At 41.4% G+C, this 25,601-nt stretch overlaps 1 protein-coding gene and 1 long non-coding RNA gene across 3 annotated transcripts in view; one reads left to right on the top strand and one right to left on the bottom strand.

Moving 5' to 3' along the window:
* Window positions 1–25,601, bottom strand: part of MAML3 (mastermind like transcriptional coactivator 3) — a 413,629-nt gene that overhangs the window by 88,135 nt on the left and 299,893 nt on the right. The window lies entirely within an intron of this gene.
* Window positions 8,413–8,859, top strand: LOC122497155. Its single transcript, XR_006301039.1, has 2 exons — window positions 8,413–8,516; window positions 8,755–8,859. It is a non-coding gene; the product is annotated as an uncharacterized LOC122497155 (long non-coding RNA).

Raw genomic sequence — 25,601 nt, 5'->3', positions numbered from 1 at the left:
TCGAGCCCCATGTTAGATACAGAGATTGCTTTAAAAAAAAGTCTAGATGACTTTGGCTAGCTGCTTTTTAAGGTCTGTATGTGCTCTAAAATCCTGTAATATATTCTCTTTCTATATTAGTTTATATATGCATATAGTCTTATTTGCATGTGTAAATTTAAGTATTACTATACAAAAATACTCATTTTTATATTGGAAAAATGTGTTTTTGGAAATCAAAAGAAGAGTTTCACAGAGGTAAAAAGACTGAGACACGACTTAGGAGAGAAGTGTGACTTAGCAGTAGGGAAAAATGTATCTAGAACACTGCCGTTTAGTAACGGCAAATAGCAATGTGTTTAAAAATAAATTTATAATAGGCATGAAACTCATTTATTTCTCACTTACTCATTGACTAAGAGTGGTATGTTATTAGGGACACCACTGTTGCTGATATACAAATAGCAGCTGGGCATTTCTTGTCTGAGAAATAATATCTTAAAATGGGTTAATTTAATCTAATTAGTTTTCAGATGGAAATTATTTAATTACTAATGTCTTCTAGCTTGTCAGGTTCTGTTGGGTTTTCTCATAGTCTAACCTCAATTTAGCTAATCAGGACCCTCCTTTTAAAAATGCCACTTTGCGACGATTTCAGAAACAGAAATAATTAAACACTTGAGTTACCCAGAAGTAACCTTAATAAGAAATGAATAGGAACTATATGAAGAAAATTAGAGAATCATAAAAGAAGACTTGAATGAATGGAGATAAATTTCATATCCCTGAACGGAAAGACTATATACTATATAGAAGTCAATTCTTCCCAAATTATTCTATAGATTTAGTGTAATTCAAATCAACATTCCAGAGGGATTAATTTATGAATTTAATGAAATGTTTTTATAGGCATTCTGGAAAAATAAACTGGGAGGAAGAGCCAGCACAGCTAAAGATGAGCAATGTGAACTATTAAAACTTACTATAAAGCCAGAGTAATTTAAAATTATTCTATTGATGGGTCAATGGAAGAAAAGTGATAGTCCAAGATGAGATTTTAAGAATTCATTCTATGTTAAAAATAAGGAGAAAGAAAGGATGATTAAATAAATAGACCAGAGTTGAGAGAAAAATTTGAAGGCAGGTCTACACCACATCAACATACCAAAATACATTTTCTGAAAACCATGTAATTAACTATAAAAAAATGAACTCCAAAAACATTTAAAAGGTCAATATTTAATGATTTTCACATAAAGTCTTTCTAAGTACAAAATAACTGGAAGTTATAGAAGAAGAGGTTAATAGTTTTCATTACATAAAAATGTTAAAATTGCCTATAAAAAATCTTAAAAATTAAGAGGCTGCTTAAAAACTGGGATAAAATATTTGCAAAAAATGCAAATTTTAATGTAAATTTTTAAAGAGAAGAAATATCCCATTCTAAAATGGGGAACGGGCATGGATAGGAGACAATTTACGAATGAAAAAATACAATTTAGCCAATAATTCTCAACAAAGATGTTCAATCTCACTAATGATCATACAATGTAAATTAAAATAGCAAAATAAAAATTTTCACTATTACATTGTTAAAAATTTTTTTAAGTTCATAATTCTTAAAGTTGGAAAGGGTATGGAGAGAGAGCTTACTCAATAGTAGGTATAAATTGATAAAATCATACTTTTTAAATTATTTTTTTAAAATTTGTGATTCATCACTTACCTACAACACCCAGTGCTCATCACAGAAAGGGCCTTTGTTGGTATCCATCATCCATCTAGCCCATCTCCCCTCCACCTCCCTCCATCAACCCATAGTTTGTTCTCTATCACTAAGAGACTCTCGTGGTTTGTTTCCCTCTTCTCTTTTCCTCCTGCCTTCCCGTATGCTCATCTGTTTTGTTTCTTAAATTCTACATATGAGTGAAATCATATGGTATTTGTCTTTCTCTGATTGACTTACTTCGCTAAGTATAATACATTCTAGCTCCATCCATGTCCTTGCCAATGGCAAGATTTCATTCTTTTTGATGGCTGAATAATATTCCAGTGTGTGTGTGTGTGTGTGTGTGTGTGTGTGTGTGTGTGTATCACACATCTTCTTTATCCATTCGTCAGTCGATGGACATTTGGATTCTTTCCATAATTTGGCTATTGTTGATAATGCTGCTATAAACACTGGGGTGCATGTACCCCTTTGAATCTGGATTTTTGTATACTTTGGGCAAATACCTAATAGTGCAATTACTGGATTGCAGGGTAGTTCTATTTTTAGTTTCTTGAGGAACTTCCATACTGTTCTACAGAGTGGCTGCTCTTTTTTTTTTTTTTTTTTAAGGATCTGTTTTTAAGTAATCTTTATACTCAATGTGGGGCTCGAACTCACAACCCCAAGATCAAGAGTCACACGCTCCACTGACTGAGCCAGCCAGGTGCCCTGATAAAAATCTTTCTGAAAGCCAATTATACAACCCCTGTAAGACTAGAGAATTGTTAATAACTTCTAACCCAGAAATACCTCTTCTACGAATCTTTACTATAACAGTAATCAGAAATTCCACTGAAGATTTGTTTACAAGGATGTTCATAAACAAAAAAAGGTAAACAACTAAAATGTTCAACAATCGGGGATAGATTAAATTTTAAATATTTTATGCTTTAGTCATGCCAGGGGAAATTATGCAAGCATTAAAAATCATGTTTTATAAATAATGCTTAATGACAAAGAAAAAAATTCTCAATAAAGTGATAAGTGAAAAAAGTAAGATACAAAACCAAATGCTGCATGATTTAATGCTGTATATATCAAAGCCTTATATTAGTCTTATGTGCATAGAAATGACTAGAATGAATCACTTCAAATGATATTGAAGAGATCATCGTGGAAGGTACAATTATGCATGATTTAAAAAACATATCATGTGTTTATTTTTAAAACATTTCTGAGATAAGCATATTTTTTGCATTATAATATAATGTAAAAAGTAACTTGCTAAAATTCGCCACAATAATTTGAGAGAGATTATATGCTCAATGGCAAATGAAACTAGATCTCTCATTACCTGGCTTCCATACCTGTTTCTGTTTTCTCTATGACCCTAACCAAGTCACTTAACTCTAAGCTTCAGTTTCTTCAACTTAAAAACAGCAACTGACATGACCTGCCATATGGAAAGCTGCTTTGCAAACTGTAACCTATCATATAAATATAAGCTATTATCAGTGTGTGTGTGTGTGTGTGTGTGTGTGTGTGACTGAATTTAGAACTGTAACCTAAACAGATTTTGTAAATTAAAGCAAAAATTTACCAATCCCTATCTGTAGAAGCCTGGATGCTGGAAATTTTTAAATACCTGTACTTGTTTTGTCATACACAAGAGCCATCTTTGGTCCAGTGTATAAACACAAGCTAATCTGTAATAACTGGCTTGGGAGCCAAAAGAGGAATGACTAATTACTTCTAGGGTTATGGATGAAGTAGAAAAGAGAAAGAACCAACCTAGGACGGGCTGAGCTCAGACTCCACAGGATGCCTCAAATGGGCATACGTGTACCCAAAACACCCTGTGCCTCTGTGGCAGAAGTCACTTGGTGGAATGCATGTAGTTTTATGTCTGGAACACACCAGGTGGAACATAGCTCTTCGCTGACACTTCGATCCTCTTTTGAAGTTAGATGGTTAGGGTCAAACAAATTGCAAAATAAAGAAAGAAGGTTGATTTTACTATTAGCTTGACAAAGGTGAAATGGGGCTCTGGTCATATGGGTATATAGCACATAAATGGCACTTTCCAAGTTTGATATTTTTCTTATCAAACAAAACAAATGACTGAATTCTAGCTTAGCAGGTTCCACGTTTGTGGGAACAGACAGCTCTGATTCACAGCAGGGCTGGCTGACAGGACTGAAGGGTGGCACTGGGGAACCCCCCTCCCCCCTTTCTACTCATGTTCAGCTTTTCCTTTCCCTCACTTCCTCTTCTCTGTCCATGGTCATAGTGCAAAGGATAGTTACAACTTAGGGTGTGTGGAGAGGGACAAGGTGTTCATCTGTCACAGGAGCTCTGCAATTTTCCTGGCTTTTCGAGCTGTGCTCATAACACAATACTGAACTCTACTCATCCATCATTCATTCATCCATCTATCCATTCATGTGGTCATTCATCCATCCGTTCATTCTTCAAACAGCTATGTGTGCCTACAGGACCTCCCCCTCCCAATCTCTGGTGGCCTCAATATTTTCAATGAACATACATCAGGGTACAAGTGAAGGGTGTATATCACCGGCCTGTGGCCAACCGCTGCAGGCACCACACCACTTCTAAGCCCTGTTATTTGATTATCACCATCTTTATTGGCCACAGAGGGGAAGGGATATTATAGCTTTGTGGCTTTTGAGAGTTCGGTCCTTAGTGAACTGCCAAGCCTCAGCAGCAGCTCCCAGATCACAGTGTGGGGGATTTTTATGACCACATCTCAGTTCTCACCAGAAAAGGCAAAAAGGAGGAAGCAGGTGACACATCATAGAATACACAGCAATGGATAAGCCTAACAAAGCCAAATCATAACCATCCCCCTCTTACCTTTGTGTTCTCTCCCTCCCACTTTTCCTGTCAACCCTCCCAATATCCCCTCCCAAACTGTACTCCAGAAGAATTTAAATTGGCTCAAGCTCAAAGAGAAGGAAACATAAAACTGACTATTCATTATATTCTGTGCCATGCTCTTTTTTTTTTTTTAATATGGCTCACTGAGCCCACCCGGGTGTGAGCAACTCCTGAGAAGAGGGGGTACACACGTGGGTGCATGTACACGTGTATGGGACAAGCTAGAGGCCATGGCATAGTGTGAGTGTGTGTGAGTGTGTGTGAGTGTGTGTGTTGTGTGTGTGTGTGTGTGAGAGAGAGAGAGAGAGAGAGAGGGAGGGAGGGGGAAGGGAGAGAGAGAATGTCGGTGTGTGATTTCCACACACCCCCCCCCCCCAACTGCGGAGCCTGAGAGGTACTCCTCTCTCAGAGCAATTACTACAAATGATTTATGTGGCCAGTCAAGAGGGCCTGCCAGGGTTCTTATTTCATCTCCAGAAAAAGGAACTCTGCTGGAATGTTATCAGGGAGTTTGGGATTAAACTGACAGCTGCCTTTTGTTTTCCCTGTGAAAGAGCTTCTCCTTTGGACTGTGGCATTTGGTTTCTACCCAGAGAGCCAGAACTCGATGTAGGCAAAGACCAGCTAGAGAAGGACCACAAAAGAAAGAAAACATTTTTAAATGGGAGAGACTTCTTTCTTTGCCCTTCCGTATTTACCTTAAGAGGATGTGTTCCTAATTGCTGATTTTAGAAGGCAGCATGGCTCAGGCGAGATTGGAATATTGTTTCTTTTTTCACTGTATGGAAACAACCACAACACCAAACCTCTCCCCTCTGTTACCAATGCTCATTTAGCTGGAGAGAAGAAAACAATGGTGCTTTCCAATTTAGGTTGTTAAATGTGCCCCTGGTCCCTGTCCTCTGTTAGACTGTGTGCAGTGGCACACATTAGGTCACAGGGCATAAGGTGTGAAACAAGGCAGAGCACAAAGCACTCCATCGTATGTACAGACAGGAAAATTCTATGGACATAAAAACACAGAAACCATATGTGCTCTCACCCTCTGACACCCCAACTCTAATAGACCATTGCAGTTTTCATAAATCCTCAGTTGTGGCTTGGCTGGCCACAACCCTCCCCTCACATTAGCTTCTCCACCTCTCGGCCCAACCTGGTTTATAAGGGCTTCACACAGCTTTGCTTTGTGTGGAGGGAGCAAAGGGGCAGTCAGTCACTGGAGTTGATTAAAGACACACACACACACACACACACACACACATACACACCGATGGTCCAATGACTGCATAATAAAGCTTTGTAGATAAATAACAGTAAATACAAATTAAAGAAGCTCTCAAGAGATCAAGGGAAGAGTGTGGTAAAAAGAGGTTGATGGGTGGGATAGCTATAAAGGCAAGGAATATAAAGGAAGATTAAGGATTATAATAAAATACATGGACTGTAAAATCATCTTTATAGTCATGTTCTCTGTGTCTTATAGTCAGACATTCTTACATCCAATACATTTTTTGACTTGTGATTCCCAAATCTCATTTTTTACTAACGCTTGGCCAATTGGTGTTGTATAATGCTCAAAACAAACTTAATTTTTGTCAAGTAATATACATCTGTGGTCTTCACAGCATATTCTGACACTGTGGTATGTTCAGAAATCAGGCCAATATTAGGCATCACCGAGAAGGGAGCCAACATTTATGGAAGGCATATTATTTGTCTGGTATGGTGCTATGTGTCTTATAAACATTTTCCCCTTTGTTTCTCACTGCAACCCTATGGGGTGGGTGTTTTTAGTCTCACTTTACAAATACAGTTATAGATGCTAAGTGAGATTAAATAACTTGCTTAAGGATGTCCAGCCAGTGTGGCAGACACTATTAGCTGTCTAGCTAATATTCTTCGTCCTTTCCTCATTAGGATTCTGATTGAATTTGAGAAGGGATTTCCCAGCTTCCCTTGCAGCTCGAGGTAGGCATGTTACACGGTTCTGGCCAATGAGATGCATGTAAAGTATGCTGGGAATTTGTGATTGGCTCTGCTCCCTCTCCTTGTCCCTTTTTTCTTTTTCTTGGGGCCTGAAGGGCAGATGTTAGGCTGGTGGGAGAGACAATATCTTATGACCTTGAGATAAGAAGTATGAGGATAAAAGCCACAGATGAGGAAAAAAAGAAGGAGGTGGGACATATTGGATATTGTTTATCAGTTGCATTTCCTCTCACTTGCCTATCTCTGGCTTTTTATTACATGGGGAAAATGAAATATTTTTTACTAATCTAGTGCTGCTTTTCTATAGACAACTGACATCCTACTAACGGGTAGAGCTAGAATTGAAAACGAAATTAAACATACCTAAGGACCTTGGTCATAACGTGATACAATAATATACTATCATATTATGATATATTGTGTTTTCAGAGTGCCAACAGTCTAGAAAAGCCGTAGACAAAGGGAGGAGTGTGGTGTAATTTCTTCAGCTCATACTGAGACTCATAGCTTTGATAGTTCTAGTTTCCTGGGTTGATGAGGAGTTTGGGGTTAGATTTCAGTCCAGAATCCAGAGAATTGGTTGGTTCTGATCTTCTGTGAGTTTTACACCACTTATGGGTAAACCAGGAGAATATGCCTTACATTACCTGGGATAGCTCTAGATCACACTGAATTTCTTAAGGGTATTCTGATGCAGACCCACACCATTATGGCAGCCCCGAGTGGAAATATTCCAAGATGAGGGACTTGCCAAGTAACCCAGACAGTTTTATTTTGCTGCACAGAGAAACAGTGTATCCTTTAGAAACAAAAAGTTGGTTTACAGATTGCAGTTAAACATGGCGGACTGAATACGTGTTTATCTCCATTCCCCTTCTACCTTACCTCCTTACGCTCCACAAAAATGACAAAAAAGAGATTTTTTTAAAGAAAAAAAAAAACAAAGCTCTACATAGAGAGGATAGGAAAGTAGCCAAAAGCAGATATGAGATGTCAACATAATTTTGGAAACTGGAAAGCAGATGAATGAGTGGGAACTAATTTAGCAGAGCTGAAAATGCTGAAATCTGAACTTTCAATGGGGGAAAAGCCAAAGAGAAGGAAGCCAATGTATGTTAAGAACCTTAAAAAGCTCAGCAACGTAAACTTTGTGCAGCAGACACTATTGGAGGCAGCAGACAGCTCTGATGATACGGTGTAGATGGGGCTAAAAAACAGGAGTGTTGGTTGAAAATCTGTATAAAAGGGTCAGACCCTGAGACCCTTCTTCTGTGCATGGCCATGCAACTATCCTTCCTCCATCCTGAAAGGGTTGGTGGCTTCCTTTTTCAAGAAGTGGAAGAAGAGGGACTTGGCATATGGACATAAAGCACAGCTGGATGTGGGGGTGCTATACTGGCCAACAGGGGAAATAAGCGGAAATCTGCAAGTCAATGGTGAGATAACCTTACTCCCTTCCAAACACTTCATTTTGCTTCAAGATCACTGGCAGCCAGTCTTATGTCTTCTAAACAGAAGGTTGGTAGACTCCTCTCTAGGGAAATTAGTCTATGAGAAATGACTAATAGATTTTGGATGGCCCATGGCTGGGTTCCAGGCCAATCACCACTACCTGAAAGTCTTCACATACAAACACAGGACTCTCAGTTACACTATTAATATCTTCCTCTTAACAGTGAATGTATAGGTATGAGGAAAGCCTCTAACACAAAATGCAGAGTCCAAACAAACAAATAGAAAAGAGAAAACAGAAAATAAAGGCAACAGGAGAACACTTTAAAAAATCCTTAATATCAGAAAAAAAATTAACTGAACCTATAAATTATGAATGGGATGGTATCAATGGTATAAAAAGAAATATTTTAAAAGCAAAAATAAAACTTTTTATAAATTAAAAATATGGTAGTAGAAATAATATCAAACTAAGGGGTAGGAAGGTAAGGTTAAGAAATCTTTTTAAAAAAAATTTTTTTTTCAACGTTTATTTATTTTTGGGACAGAGAGAGACAGAGCATGAACGGGGGAGGGGCAGAGACAGAGGGAGACACAGAATCGGAAACAGGCTCCAGGCTCGGAGCCATCAGCCCAGAGCCCGACGCGGGGCTCGAACTCACGGACCGCGAGATCGTGACCTGGCTGAAGTCGGACGCTTAACCGACTGCACCACCCAGGCGCCCCAGGTTAAGAAATCTTTAGAACAGTAGAACAAAAACCAAAGAGATGGAAAATATAAGAGAAAAAGAGATGAAAAAGGGGGGATCAGTTCAGAAGGTACCACATCTAAATAATACAAGTTCCAGAAAAAGAGAAGAGAAAACAGAGTGGAGAAAATTAGCAATGAAATCACACAAGAAAATTTCCCACAACTGAAGGATATGAACTTCCATATTGAAAAGGCCTAGACAAGTCCCTGAACAATGAATACAAAAGGGACCACACCAGGACATATAGCACTGTGAAATTTCAGAAAGCTGAGAATTTAAAAAAGATTCTCAAAGTTTCCAAAGAGTGGGGATTAGAACAGCAATGGACATTTTGGCAGCAACCCTGGAAGCCAGAAGAAAATGCATTAAGTACTCAAAATTCCTCCCAGGAGTTATTTATAGCCGAGGATGCTATATCCAGTCAGATAGGAGAGAAGAAGAAAGCTATTTCCATACACGCAAGTCCTCCAAAATTTACCTATCGTGTAAATTCATGAATTCTCAGGCAGTTGGTAGAGGATACACTCCACTAACATGAGGACCAACTCAATCTGGAGAAGACTTGGCTTCCATAACAGGGGACCCGACTTACAAGCAGGGTAGAAAGGGGGTTTGGGATGCCAGCCAGCTCTGCAGCTGTCTTAGTACCAACCCAGGTGGGAGGAGAAAGATGTGGAACTCCAGGAGGAATAGCCCATGAAGAAATGGATTGATGGCCTGATGTCTGAAAATGCACTGAGAGGAGATTTACACTGCTGATGAGGATTCTGTGAATGGCTTAAGGACAGGAACTTAAAAATTCAAACAAACAAACAAAGCAATACAATAACTGCAGGAAAAGCAGAAGTTGTGCAAGATATAAATGTAATCAAAGCTTACCATTTGGCTCAGCTGTGAACATTTATCCACTGTCACACACACACACACACACACACACACACACACACACACACACATGCACGCACGCACAGAGCACTGATTTCACCAAGAGCAGTAATACAACAATAATTGGGAACATGGAACATGGAGGAAGCAAGTTTGAGAGGCGGGGGTAAGTGAGCTAAATCCATATTTTTTTAAAAAAATTTTTAAGTGTTTATTTATTTTTGAGAGAGAGAGAGAAACAGCACGAGTGGGGGAAGGGCAGAGAGAGAGGGAGACACAGAATCTGAAGTAGGCTCCAGGCTCTGAGCTGCCAGCACAGAGCCCGATACGGGGCTTGAACCCATGAACCATGGGATCATGACCTGAGACGAAGTCGACGCTTAACCAGTTGAGCCACTCAGGCGCCCCTAAATCCATATTTTCCATGGTAAGGAATCAACAGGTAATATCTACAACATGATAATCAAGAGATAACTGTACAAATATGTTATTTGAAAATACAGAGGTCCATATCAGAAGAAACAACTAAAATATAAAGTTTTAGGGAACAGAAATCAGGAAGGGAAGAGGTATAGGGCAGAATTTCTTCTTTTCATCATATAAGCTTTACAGAACTATGGGGCCACTCGAATTTTCAAACAATTTTACTTGGATGAAGATACCGACTGAAAAACAAAAGAGCCAACTAGTTAGTTATTGCCGAAGGTGACTTTGTGTGTCTAATTCTCTGAGGCTTTGGAAGCCATCCTGGGGTGGGGAGGGGCTCCTGTCCCGGGGGATGCAATGTTACTAGCACTGTGCCTAAACCTCCCCGAGTCCTGATTTGTGGCTGTTGTTTAGATATACCCAAATTGCAATGAATTGTCATTCGGATAATTTTTGGTCTAGCTCTGATAGCTCAAAGGTGGGTGTTGCAATGCTCTTAGATTTGGCAAGTCATAGTAATAACGTAGTTTCTGGGAGCTGACAGAGTTGCTGGGAGTTTTGTGAGGACCTTCTGGGATCCCTCCTGCATCTGGGCTCTGTGACCTTCCATTGTACTGTTGCCCAAATAATCCAGCAGCTGGCCTTCCTTCCCACATCCAGTACAGGGGGTAGGGCTGAAAGTGACAAGGGGACACAGGTGCTAGAAGACAAAGGGAAAACTTCTACAGAGAGTTTTATAGGCAATTTCCATGGCTGTCTTATAGAAGTGAAAGAGTACCATTAAGGTTTAGAGTCTAATGAGGTAGTGTTAGATAAGCCAAGGAGAAGTTACTACATGTAAAATATGATGATGAGGAAGAGGAGGAGGGTGGGGGGGGGGAAGGAGAAGAAGGAAAAGAAGAAAGAAGATGACATGAGAGCCAAAACCCAACTCTGATGAAAGGAGACTAAAATTCTGGCTATGTGCAAAGCAGAGCAAAGCTAGAAAGCTCTACTTTTGAATGAAAGACAAAGAGGTCTGTTCTGTAACTTAGTGGCCACTTAAGGTGTCCACAAAATGGATGGCTTGTAAATTCAGAAACAAGGGAAGGTAAAATCGTGAGGTGTGCTGGGCATATTAACAGGAAAACTCTTTTGAGGACTGAATCGTTTCCGTTAAAACAGGAAATAAGACCTGTTGAATAATAATAGCCAACATTTATTGAGAGCTTATTACTATGTGCTAGACACTATTTTAAGCACTTTATAATATCAACTTATTTAATTCTCAAAACATTTCTGTGAGCTCCGTACTTATCCTGTATGGACAGGAGGTAAAGGTCTCCATTTTACAGAAGGGGATGTTAAGACACGAAAAGACCAAGTAGCCCAAGATCATGGGTAATAAGTGGCAGAGTGGGATTTCAAAAACCCAGGCTCTTAATTTATAACTATCTCTATACATTACGAAGTTAATATAATTACTAGCACATGGAGGCCTAGCTAGGAAAAGATATTTTGCATTAATGGTGCATTTTTTCACAGGTAATATTTGGTTTGGTATATGCTTTATATGGATTCCAGCTCAGGCTTCCAGAATTCAACTGGGATAAACTTAAAAGTTTCAGTTCAAAACTGAACTTTTCTCTGAAGATGAGTTTCAGAAATCAGGTCAGGACTTCCTTCCTTGCCTACAATTCATCTTAGACCTCAGGAGATAAACAGCAGCTTGAGCAGTAACACAGCAACAATAAGGATGACGACGAGCATAATAAATAATACTTACAACGTCTGAACCCTTGTGCCACTAGAAAAAAAAGAGAAAATATTCATTGTATCTAATGGTAGAAATATCACATCTGTGCATATATTCACCTCAGCCCCAATATAATTCTTTTAAGACTGCCAAGCTCTGAGACCTAGAAATGGTGAGTCACTCAGGAGGGGAGTGAGGGTGGGGGGGGGACGACAAAGATAAAAATAGAGATGTTGATTGCATTGTTACTAATTCAGTTTAGCTCCAACAGCCCCAGCCTGGTGAGTCAACAGCAGTGACAAGAAGACACAAGGGAGAAAGAAGCACGATGCTCTGTGGGGCTGAGCAGAGGGGATGCAGGCGGCCATGGCCACATCAGGAACTTCATGCCAAAACAAGACCAACAGCGCTGAGACCGCGGTGTGAGTTCAAAAACAAACAAGTGGAAAGTGCCCAGGGATAAAATGGTCTCAGATCGATGAGCGGCAGTGCCACTGACCCTCTGGTAAAAGCTGCCTTTTGTAAGAATCCCCTGATTGTGGGGGATGGTGCTTGCGATGGAGGCCAACTTGCTCCGTTCAAACAGAGTATTGTTTTCTCCGGGGTATAAGGCTTACTGTGATTCCAGACTTGTCGCCATGGCAGCGGTGGGGGAGGGAGGGAGGAAAGGAGGAACAGATGGGGGTCACCGAGGTCCTAATTCTCATGCAAGGGCCCCCATCGCTCGCCCATCGAGGAGTCCTGCACTGAGCTACATCTTCTCTCACTACCCCAGTGACATCAACCCATTTTAATTTCATGGATCTTTTTGAGTGCCTACTCTGTGTAGGTCTTTCACTTCTAACATCAGCTTCCATTAACATACCCTACCTGTGCGTGGTTATGAAAAACTGAAAAAGGAAAAAGACCTAGTTTCCTACTCTCAGAGTTTATCTTTTCCTACTCCCCGATGTAAACAGGTTACAGATACATAGCCTTATGTATGTAATATAATGAATGAACGTATATGGATTTGATTGTCAATCCCTCATGCTAATCTTTTATTACAATTACAACCTTATATTACAAGGAGGTGGTCTGTTAGCATCCCTAGAGTTACTGTGATAGTCTTCCTCCCTCTAGTTTCTTCCCTGCATGTAACACTACTAGGTCAATCTTCCCAAGACATACCTCTGGCATCATGCTTCTCTGCCTGCCTTCAGTGATAATCCTAAATTATCAGCTTGGGATTCAAGATCTGCCATAGCTGGTCCCATCCCACCTACTAATCTTCCTCTGTCCTTCAAATGTTTCCATGTTCTTGGGAGGGTGTAGTAGGTAGAATGAATGGATGGATGAATGAATGAATCCATTTATAAAGAATGAGACAGGAAAACAAACATCAAAAAACTCATTCCCATCTCCAACTTTTGGCTCATGCAGTTACCATAGCTCCCCCTCAAGAGTTATTTTTTTCCTCTGGCTTTTATCCATCCAATTTCTATGAAAGGCTAGTCTGCTTCTCAAAGGGTTCTCAAATTCAAGGTGATCCAAGTGAAATGCATGATCTCTACGCTCTGTATCTCAGTGACCGGAACCACCACCATCAATCAAGTTTCAAATCCCAGAAACACAGGCTCCATCCTGATGCATCTTTCTCTCTTGGTACCAATTTCAAAATATGGTCAAAGCCCTTTCACTGTCACCTCCTCAAGGTATTGCCACTCCACTCATCTCCCTTTGTTCCAGTATTTCACCACTCCATTCTACCAGTTTTCAAATTAGAGGACTGAAATCTACTTACTCTATCAGTTTTCCATGCTGTGGTCCAAGGGATAGTTGCAAAATGCAACTGTGATCGTATCACGCGCTTACTTAAAACTCTTCAGTGGCTTTCCATGGCTTTTAGGACAGTGGGCAGAATCCTCACCATGGGCACAGAAGAAATCTGACCCAGGCATATCTCCCAGCCTCTAGCTGCCCTGCCATCCTCTCTCTGGGGCCTTCTGGAAGCTCCGCTTGTTCACTCGGCAGGCTCACCGTCTTCCTCCCAGCCTTGGCACCTCACTACACTATTTCTTCTGGCTGGAATGCCCCGCCCTGGGTGCTCATTTGCTGATGCAGTGGTTCTCAAACTTCAGGGTCCATCACAATCACTTGGAGGGATGGTTAAACCCCAAATGCTCGGACTCACCCCCCAGAGTTTTTGATTCAGTGTGTCTGGGGTGGGGTCTAATTATTTGCCATTCTAGCAAACAAGTCTCCAGGTGATGTTGATGCTGCTGGTCCTGGAACTACACTTCCAGAATCATTGTCCTATTGGTCTTCTAGATCTCTGAGAAATCTTCCCTGACTTCTCCTCTATCTTCACTAAGCTATGCATGTTCAGGGCCATCTATACATTTCCTTCACAGCACTGGTCCTCATCCTGTAATTATGTATCTGTGTGAGTATTTCACTAATGTTTGTCTCTGTGTTAGACTTCTGGGCATGAGGTTAGTGACCATCTCTGTTCAGCTTCTACTGAGTACCTGGCACATAGTATATTCTCAATAAATATTTGCTAAATGTGGATTGGTCCCTTATATAATGTTTGCTCTAGTTAACTGAGGGTGTATCACTGTTCCCTCCTGTGATGGTTAATTTTATGTGTCAACTGGATAGAGCTAAGGGATGCCCAGATAGCTGGTAAAATGTCATTTCTGGGTATGCCTAGAAGGGTGTTTCTAGAAGAGATTGATATTTGAAACAACAGACTGAGTAAAGAAGATCCCTCTCACCAAGTCAGGTGGGCATCACCCAGTCCATTGAGGGCCTCAATAAAACAAAAAGGTGCAGGAGCGGCCAGTTTGCTGTTTGCTTGAGCTGGGACATCCATGTCTCCTGCCCTTGGACTTTGGCATTTCTGGTTCTCAGGCCTTGAACTCAGACTAGGACCTAGATAATCAGCCCCTTGATTCCAGGCCTTCAGATTAGGTCTGAATTACACCACCAGTTTTCCTCATTCTCCAGCTGTAGATGGTGGCCTGTGGGGCTTCTTGGCCTCCATAATCATGGGAGCCCATTTCTACAATAAATCTCCTCTGATGTATATGTGTATGTATATGTATATGTATATGTATATGTATATGTATATGTATATGTATATGTATCTTATTGATTCTTTTCTCTAGAGAATCCTTATATGGTTCCTATGTATGACTATTTTACTTACAAGGAGCCCATCTCACTTGAGAGTTGATACATTCTAGAGATTCCCTAGATTAAGAAAATCATCAAATACTGCTGAATACCAATGATAATTAGGGAAAATGTGTCAGCACCAGAGAAACTGCTTACAAAGATACTAGTGCCTATTGTGAGGCCCACTTTCCTCGTGATTGAACGAAGCAGATGCCCAGCTATCCTGCATGAATGACAGCAATCACCAGTGACCAGGGCCTCCTCCACGGCTAAGAGAGAGAAGCCCTGCAGAGAAGGTGTCTCTGTGGCAGCCCTCGGGTTTCCTGATTAAGAGTCTCCTCCAAGTCCTGGCTTCCTATTGCTAAAATGCAGATGTAATAATAGTACTTAAACCTCATAAGGCTATTGGGATGATCAAATGGGCTATTATAGGGAAGTAACTTGGTGCAATGTGTAGAATGTAGCAAATACTCAAAAACATTATCTATTATTATGGGTTGGCATTATGGTAGACTTCATAATCTGGGTCTTTTAGGACCAATCTAATTTAAAATATTCTGCCCCAAGGTCATATTTCTTGACATTTTTTTTTGGTCAGAAAAACATGGTTACACATGGGATCTCTATCAAACATGTTAATATTTATATACTATCTTGTATTTAAATAAATTCGGCAAGCATGTATTAAGTGACCACTGCACACAGTATTTGGCTTGGCATCAGAGGCACATACAGATAGGTAACAATCTCACGGGGGCAAGAAACATAAATAACCAACTAAAATGTAGGGCAGAATGAAACAAACATCATGAAGGCACCTATAATAATCTACAGGTATGGCAAGGAAGGTCACATCATTTCTGACTGAGGTGGTATCTGATTCGACCTGGAAAGTACAGAGTGATCTTGATGAGTAGAGAAACAGAGCGTTTCAGGCCATTCCAGGCCTCGGGAACATAATTGGCTGAGGCTCTGACTCCCTGAAGTGCATGGCTCACTCAGAGGAAAGAGAAAAGAACAGTGTGCCTGCAGAGATGAGGAGCATCGTGAGAGGAAGAGGAAGCTGGAAAGGCATTTGGGGTCAGATTATATATAATCTTGAATGTAATGCTAAGAAGTTAGCATTTTGCTCCACAGGTAACATGGTTCCAACCGTATCCTTTATATGAAGCTGCTCAATATTTTATCATTTTTTTTTCTCAGGTTTGGCTTAGGGAGGACGGGCATGATGTCAACAGTGATCTGATTGGCTGGATTTGCAACACTAGCGGTCCATTTGCCTCTACTTCTTTTACGATATTTTCTGCTACTTAGGCTATGTTGCCAACAAGTAAGTGGTCACAGGTGGTTATGACTATTTTCAAAATACCCAAGTGTTCTCAGGGATGTGATTAATTATGAAAGCAGGATTAGTGTAAATATCTAGATATAATTAGAAAGTTTCCTTACACATTCTTGACTCAGATTTCTCTCCACTATAATCCTACTGAGGTCTGAAGAGTTTCTTCAACTGATTCTGAGTGTTGACTTTTTATACTCCATGTCAAAATTAGGGGACACACACAGTCCTCACTTTCAGCTACGTGTTGAACAACCTGCTCATTTTCTTCTGCTCTGACTCTTCTGGTAAGATAGCATTTTGATGACTTGGACTTTCTCACTTGGGCAACAGCGCTGTGCCCAACTTTCTCCCTCTCTTTCGCCCACCTCTCATATAATGAAGAAATGACCTTTCCATCCACATGACTGCCGCAAGAGAACGTGGTGGATATGACACATGCCTTCAGGTCAGCAGTGCAAATCCTGGACATGCCATTTTTTTCATCAAGAAAATGTCTGCAGCCCCTTGACAAACTTATTTGAAGATCCTGGCAATGAAGTGGCTGTTACACAAATGGCACAGAGGCCTCTGCTTTTCTTTGAAAGAGACTGCTTTTGAAGGAACACGAAACTGCAGAAATATCGGCTTATACCAGAATATAACTTCACGTTAAATGTGTTTTAAAGAAAAGAAGAAAATTGAAGAGAAACATGAAGTAGTTTCAGGACTGATGCTGAGCTACCCTATCACTCATTTCACTGGAACTTAGTATGATGAGAGAAAATATCTCTTCCACTGTCACAATTTTCTCTAGGTTATTTCTGAAAATCTTTACTCTGGTTTTAGTGATGGGGGAAAAAAAACCCAACCTTATTCTCCGTTTCACTAAACCGAAAATCCAATCTCAAGTTGTTTACATTTTCAATCTTTTTAAAATATTGGGGTCATATGCGGGGCGCCTGGGTGGCTCAGTCAGTTGAGCGTCTGACTTCAGCTCAGGTCATGATCTCATGGTATGTGGGTTCGAGCCCTGCATCGGGCTCTGTGCTGACAGCTCGGGGCCTGGAGCCAGCTTCAGATTCTGTGTCTCCCTCTCTCTCTGCTCCTCCCCCACTCATGCTCTGTCTCTCTCTCAATAATAAATAAACATTAAAAAAATTCAAAAAAATTGGGGTCATATGTAGTTTTATATTCTACATATTTTCACTTATTAGATCCTGGACATTGGACATTCCCCATGTTCTTAAACACTCTTCTAAAATACTTCTACAGGAGGCGCCTGGGTGGCTCGGTCGGTTAAGCGTCCGACTTCAGCTCAGGTCATGATCTCACGGTCCGTGAGTTCGAGCCCCGCGTCGGGCTCTGTGTTGACTGCTCAGAGCCTTGAGCCTGTTTCGGATTCTGTGTGTCCCTCTCTCTCTGCCCCTCCCCTGTCCATGCTCTGTCTCTCTTTGTCTCAAAAATAAATAAATGTTAAAAAAAAAATTCAAAATACTTCTACAGCTTTAAAATATTCTTTCAGTTGAGTGTACCATAATTTGCTTAACTAGTCCTTTTGGTTATACAGTTATTTTTTTCCAATTTTTTACCACTATAAATAATGCTGCTATAATAATGCTAAATTATATATAGATGAGATTTTTGAAAAATTATATATATATAACATATATATAATTAAAAAAATATATATATATACATATATATGTATATATATATATATTTTTTAAATCTCATCTCTGATTGTGTTCTTTTTTTTTTTTTTAATTTTTTTTTTTTTTTCAACGTTTATTTTATTTTTGGGACAGAGAGAGACAGAGCATGAACGGGGGAGGGGCAGAGAGAGAGGGAGACACAGAATCGGAAACAGGCTCCAGGCTCTGAGCCATCAGCCCAGAGCCCGACGTGGGGCTCGAACTCACGGACCGCAAGATCGTGACCTGGCTGAAGTCGGACGCTTAACCGACTGCGCCATCCAGGCGCCCCTCTGATTGTGTTCTTAAGATAAATTTCCTTCAGTAGAATCGCTGGGCCAGGGGATAGGAATCCCTTTGAGGACTTTTCTACATACACTGCTAACCTGTCCTATGCTTTTTTCCTATGTGTGAAACGTTTGGTGACACTGCTTGAAGGTTCCAATGAGAAACCCTATTATCAAATTGACTGGAAGCAGCAATTTCTGTTATCAGAGTAAATCTACTGTTATCATTATCGGAATAGATTATTTTGTTTGCCCCAATGGAGCTGATCACTGAGTTTCATTTTAAGTTAATTAGGTGAACTATCAATTGCAAAGGTTGTGAACCACGTGTATTAGGCAACAAGCTAATCTAAGTAAAACACACCTAGCTACTACCACAGGCCCCCAGGACAACAGCAGAGGCTGAGAGCAGGACAGTCAGGGAACTTGGCCTGGCTGTTAGAACATGCCATTTCTGAGTTCAGAGCCTGACTCTGCACCCTGGTAGCTGGAGAACTGTGAACCAGGCTCATTTTTCTCCCCTTCGTCATGTGGATAATAGCACATCAATTCAAAGGACGTGTGAGATTAAGTGAGTTCTAAGCATCTAGGAAGTACTTATGTTGTAAAATTATTAATTCCAAGCTCACAATTGCTTATGGAACTTCAAGGTTTGGAGAGTAGATGAAACCAGAAATAAGCCACCTAATTGGGATCAGAAGTTTCTAAGCTTCACACAGCCCTCTGTGTTGTTGGTAAGGCAACTGGAAGTCAAGATCATCATCATCATTATCATCACCATCACCATCACGGTGGTAAATAAGGCAGTCGGGGCCTTGGAGACAAAGGCTCCGGGGGACAAGTGCCTCCCACTTTGTGCTTGGTGCTAACTTTCTAGTGTGCGTTCTGGGCCTTAGGCCTCCTGCCAACCCCAGTCTGCCTCTTTGGAAAACAGGTCTGTGGGAGGAAGAATCAGGCCTCCTGCTTTTGAGTCTCAGGAGTCCTCTCATTGGCCCTAGACCTATGGGCAGGGCATTTCTGCCAGGGTAGATGTTCTCCACATTTAAGCACAGCATCTGCTCCATCAGAAACTGGGCTTCCTTTGAATCCATTCCTTCCTTTGCTAACCACAAACAAAAAGGAGGCAGCTGCGGAAGTACACATAGGCATCAGGGTTTCGGCAGGATGGCTGTCTGCGCTGGGGAGTTAACGGGCCCACTTCAGCGATCTGCTCCGCATCTAAACCCTAATCAGGCAGGAAGCTAGGAGTCCTAATTCCAGTCCTAGTTAAGGAGTGGGAAAGAATAATCAGAACTTTATCTGCTTTGCTCTTCAACCAAATCGATGTCATCATCATCTTAACAGCGATGCAGGAAGCCATAGCCTTGACTCTGAAGAACAGAAGAAATCGTTGTCTATTATCTCTCCCCAAAGTGCTAGAAAATCAGGCAGGGGCGTGGGTGTGCCTTGATCCTTCCTATTTAGCTGCAGGTGTAGAACCCATGCAGGGACGAGAAAACATAGTTTTAAGGTGAAAAAAATGGACCAAACGTAGGGGAAACTTGGATATTTTCTAGTTATATCTTTGGGGTGTCAGTGGGTGTTAAGAAACTCATAAAGCTGGCTTACTCCTTCTTAGAACACCAATAAATGATTCCTCATCATCCAGCTCAGCCCCATTTTAACACGTGTACCTTGTGATTATATGAATACGATCAGTTTCACACTACAGGTTACAAGATGAACCACTGGCAATGGTTGAAAAGGAACTCAGAACCCTTGCTGGGAATCCTGAACTGAAATGGTACTGCTGAGGCTAGCCCCCCACCCAAGGGAGGACCTTCACCATCCTCTGCCTACCTTCCATCCTTGTCCTTTTTCACAGACACACACACAGAACACCACTGACCGTGGCAGCCAGGGTGCCACAGAGGTATCGGACTGTGGCTACTGCTGCCTGTGTCATACCTCTCGTGGGTCTGCGTGTGAGTGTTGACCTTCCCTGTCCTTGGTGTTTGTGTGGGGGACTCTGCTCAGGTGGGAGGCAATAGAATAGGAGTGGGATTTAAGGCATCAGCAGCTCATAAACCCATTGCCCAAGACCTTCACTTTACCTTCTGTAAAAATTCATTACACAAGGAAGCCATTAGCCTGAGGTGCTTCCAATACCTCGACAGCCTAGGTAAGCAAACAAAAACCTAAGTCTGTAAATGCCTCCTGAAGAAATTAAAACCTAAGGACAACCAATCATAAACAGCCAACTGGGCTTTCCCAAGTAAGACAAATAAGTTAGAGCCAATCAAACAATTTCCTTGCTTTGCCTCTGCCTTTTCTCTATGCTCCCTAAGTCTTTCCCTTTAGTTCCTGTCTGTGCAGCGCTCCTAGCCATTTCTGGTTGGGTGCTGCCCCATTTGAATTGATTTTTTGCTCAAGCAAACTCTTAAAAATTTTAATATGCCTTGGTTTGTCTTTTTACACCTCCTTCACCCTGTTCTACTTTTCTTTTTTTCCATAGCATGTACAACTAACAGACCACATAACTTACACTTATTATGTTTAACATCTGCTAGAACAGAACGTAAGCTGCTCAAGGGCAGGGATCATTATCTTTTTTGTACACCGATGTTTTAAGCATTTAGGACAACAGTGGCTGGCACACAACAGGTACTCAATAAATATGTGTTTAATAAATGCATGCTTAATAGTCATTCTAATTTAGATTCTAGTTAAGCGATCGGTGAGTCCACGAGGCCAAGACCCATTCATCTACTTGAAATATTTACCCCCACCTCCTCACCCTTCAGGCTCAAAGCTGCTCCCGGCATCCACAAAGCAGTTAGCTCAGACACTGCCAAACAATCACTGTCACTTGGTAAAATTGAGGAGGAAGTAAAACATTTACTGAAGCAGAAACTCTGGGGGGCAGTAGCCTGGGTTGTTTTCACTTAACTAATGATGCCCATGGACACCCCACACCCACCTCGGTATTTATTTCAGAAGCGTTAAAACAAGCAAGTGTATGATTTTGATCTGTGATTCAAGAATATCCAAGGCTTTTGTTACATCTACAAATTGCTTATAGCGCCACTAACTAAAATGAGAAAAGATCCTTGCTTAAATGGCTTTCCATCCTCAGAATGACTCGTACATTTGTTCTTAGCACACGTTGAAGAATGATCTTGAAAGTATGCAAGAGAACAGAGAACAAAAATAAAATTATACTGAAGCTGGCATCTTTCAGCTTCTCCCAGTTGCTGAAAGGTAGATGTAGGGCAAATGTATAATTTTTTTTTTGCCCAAACCAGGACAAGTGGCATAAACTGGGACTTATATATATGGTCATCTTAGATATAATCAGCTTCTATCACATTAGAAGACGGGGGAAGGGCTAGCAAAGATCAGTGCACATGAAATGTCAAAGTTCTGTGGTTTGCATCCTACTTGATTTGAATTCAAGAGTCACAGATGTTGATCAAAATATTCATACTGCCAATTTACACTAATTTCACTAGTTTGTAAGTATCAGGCACGACTGTTCAATAAATGACCTAGCAAATTAATCTATTTCCCCCCATTAGTTTCCGACTCTTTAGCATGACAATATCAGATACCCTGTTCAAGCAAAGGCCATTCAAGCTGTGTAGCTGATGCGTTCTGATTCCTCCTCCGAGACGCTTCCGTCTACTCACCACCACCGCCCCCCCCCCCGCCCCTACCACAGAGCACAGCCCTCCTCCTCGCCCCGATTTTTTCAGTTCTTGCGGTACTATCAGAATAAGTGAAAGAGGACCCTGATTTTCCAGAGGGACCAGGCAGTCTGAAAAGGTAAAGATGTCTTCAACATCATTAGCAGTTCATCTTCTCAAACCTCAGGGCAGCCTCTAGGCAGCCCCTCCTGCAACACCCCCCTCCCCCCGCCATTCCCCTCTTTTGGTGTCGGCTTATCAAATTAATGAAGCCTATCTAGACGGGAGGAAGTTGGGGCAGAAGACTGGCTTAAGAGTGATTCAATGCAAGCCCCTCCTTCCCTTTAAAAAAGAAGTATAAATAATGGGGGTGGGGGACCAGAATTTCTTTCTTTTAGAATGGGAAGAGGAAAGGGAAATGGTGTTGGGGGTGGGGTAGGGGGTTGCTCCTAGATTGTCTCCTAGTTCCCTGAAGGAGGAGATGTCTATTTACTTTCCCTGACTGAACATTTGCATGTTAAAAAGGCGCAGTTCCTTTGTGGGCAGGATTTACCAGGGCCGCGTTTTCTACTTGACAGAGCAGAGGGCTGGGTTAGGGCTCCAGGTAAAGGATGAAGCAACGTCCTGTGACTTTCCTTCTCACCTTTTGGTAAGACAGTATTCTCTCTCACACCGAGTCTCAGCGGGGCCAGGGTGGGATTTCCGTGACACTGTGCGGAGTGCGGCAGGCGGCAGGAGACAGAGCCCACCCTCTGGCCGTGGGCCGTGAGGCTCCTAAGCACAAGGCAGTGCCATTAGAGCCTCCCCGCTCCCCGGATCCAGAGAGGCAATTTTCAGCACGAGGGACAAAACACATCAACATCTCTCATCACGTCACTGACCTAAATATAGACCGTGACTTCAAGGGGAAAGAAGTTGCACATTCTTTTATACCTGCAGATGCTGCAGAGCTCTTCAAACAAGCACTGGCTGGGAGGAACAATAGATAACCAGTCAGATGTGAAGGGAGGAGAGAGGAGAGAAGGGTGTTCTAGAATGATTGCCGTGATAAGGCCATTACGCTTTTCTCAGCTTAACATCAATCCTCATTTGTAACCTGGGGCCCGGATATGGCCCTGGGAGTGGTTTGGTGTCCCTTGAGAGCTTGTCCATGGGGAGTCCTGGGGGGAGAAGGCGGGGAGGGGGGGGTGGATTGTACCCTCCGTCTTCCTGGCTAAGCCAGACTGGTCTCTTCACTGGGTCAGGCAGGTCTCTGATTCAAAGAAAGGGGCCACTTGACTCAGAAGCCATTTCCTTCCCATCCCAGAAGAGTGTGCTGCTGGTTTCTTTGTTGTTCTTGAGCAGCCGTCCCTGGCAACCACTTTTAGCCACCCCCCACCCCCAATCCCAGCCCGTCACTTTCGCATCCTGACTCAATGCTTTCTTCCACGTCATTTTAGGCAAAACTTACAGACGACTGGAAAGCTGACGTGGGTTAGCTTTCTTGTTTGCGCCACGAGGGGTGTCTAGAGGGATTATTTTTCCCTCATAGTATGAACTCGCACCTGGGCAGAGTTTTTTAATGCTAAGTTCGTAAGAGTGCTTGCCTTTTTATTAACTTGGGAATTATTCACCTGCTGGGTAAGCAGAAGGGCCACGTTAGAATCTTTTATGAACACGAATCCCATAACTAGGGACCTGGAGAAAGATAACTGAACAAAGTATGGAGAGAATGGAAGTTGTCAGCAATTAGGACACAATTGTGGGTAATCAATTGCTGAGGAGAAGTCACATGTCTCTCACATATTTCTACTGCTCTTCCTGTTCACTCAGACAACTATCTGCATAAGAACAGCCTGCGCAGAGGCTCCCCTAACATAATTGCCTGCTGTTAGGGAACCAGCAAGCACTTTAGGCTTAAGCCGTCCACAACTCCAGTATTTAGGCTGAAACACAAACTCATGCTCTTTTGTGTTAGCAAAGCGTCCACAAATGCGGCCATCGGTTTGTTTCTTCAGAGAACACATATGCGACCATTGCAGGAACAGATCATATCACCACAAAAAGAGCCTTATCCTTTGGAAAAATAATTCTGGAAAATAGCCGAAAGACCACATCTCATTCAAGATAATACAAGGAAGCTAAAGGCACCACGACTAATGTCATAACATGAAAACAGTGAAAGAATTCCTATGAGAGCGGAGGACAAAAAGATAGCAAACTAGAAGCTCTAAAGGAAAGGTTTTGGCGAAAGCAGACCTGTTTGCACCCAAGATTAGTACAATCTCTGATATTAGTACAGTATCAACATCTCCGTGGCTTCCCTGTCACAGTGAACCCCGTGGTGCTCACTGCTCTTTTAAAAAGTGAGGCTGAATCAGAGCATGGAAAACAGAGGGTTATATGTCCTCAGAATGAAAGACACCTGAAGGTTGACAGAAAAAATGGCTCCGGGTTTTCAAATACCAGTTTTAGGCTACCAAAACCAGAACAGGAATCTACTTTCTTTATGATTTGCAAAACAGAGAGAGAGAGAGAGAGAGAGAGAGAGAGAGAGAGAGATTGAGAGATTCTTAGCAATGTCCTTCTTCAACAAAGACTGACTGCTGATAGTTGTTTGTTTTTTTTTTTTTTTTTTTTTAACTGGGGTGAAGTTACTTGGAGATCCTGACACAGTGACAGGGAAGTCTTTCCAGAAAGTTTGCTTTCACTGGGTTTCTGCTTCCCTACACAGTCCCTTGGAAATCCCCTCTCTGAGATAGGTGCATGCAATTAAAAATTACCAGGGACTAGAGGGGAAAAAAAGAGACAATAATTTGGTCAAGAAGAAATATGCCCAGAGTCATTTTTTTTCCAATCCAATATCTTTGTTAATTAAGCATTTTCCAACCTATGCTGAGAATACTAATAGTAATCTCATACTATACTACTCATTACTAATAAAACATATTTATGAAATGGAAATATAATGTGCCTATTTCCAAAATGTGGTTATAAATGACTTACTCTAAGCCACAATTTAAAATGGTTTGAGAAATGAGTCTTTAATAAAGAACTGATGAGGATGATGACTGCTGATAATAATTCTATTTGGTGAGATTATGTGGTTTGCTATGGCAATTTGAGCTGAGGTGATTGCCTCAAAAATTACTGCGAGTAACTAATATAGGGAAATTTAATTGATGATAAATACGGCGGTGGTATGTCAACTCTTGAAAAAGTGAGCACGTAATTGAAGAATCCAGCATCGTCTTGCCTGCTGATTATATTCAGTCATTACAGTGCCGTCAGCATGTTATTTGTCTGACATCTCTGCACACAGTAGGCATTTAAAAAGTGAGTGAATAAGCACCTGCAATTATTCTTCAATGTGGGTTCCTAGATGCAATTATAGTTAATCGTAAGCCCATTAACATTTAGAAAAAAACAATTATAATATGGCTTAGGAAGGAGACATAATGGTATTTGTAACAGTCAGTTAAGTAGTAGACGTTCAGCATGCTCAGAAAGCTTTGACACTAGAACACCAAGCCTGAGCTTTTTAAAAGGGGGAGAAAAACAAACCAACAAATCATTGCTGCAATGGTATCACTACACTAATAGGTCAGGGTGTCTTGAGCGAAGGGATTTGACGTAACCTCTTTCACGGTTCTTTTGAACAAAGAGAGGTAA

The sequence above is a fragment of the Prionailurus bengalensis genome, chromosome B1, assembly GCF_016509475.1.
Source record: "Prionailurus bengalensis isolate Pbe53 chromosome B1, Fcat_Pben_1.1_paternal_pri, whole genome shotgun sequence".
NCBI lineage: Eukaryota > Metazoa > Chordata > Mammalia > Carnivora > Felidae > Prionailurus > Prionailurus bengalensis.
The sequence above is the reverse complement of the archived record's forward strand: the minus strand, read 5'-3'. Positions and strand labels throughout refer to the sequence as shown.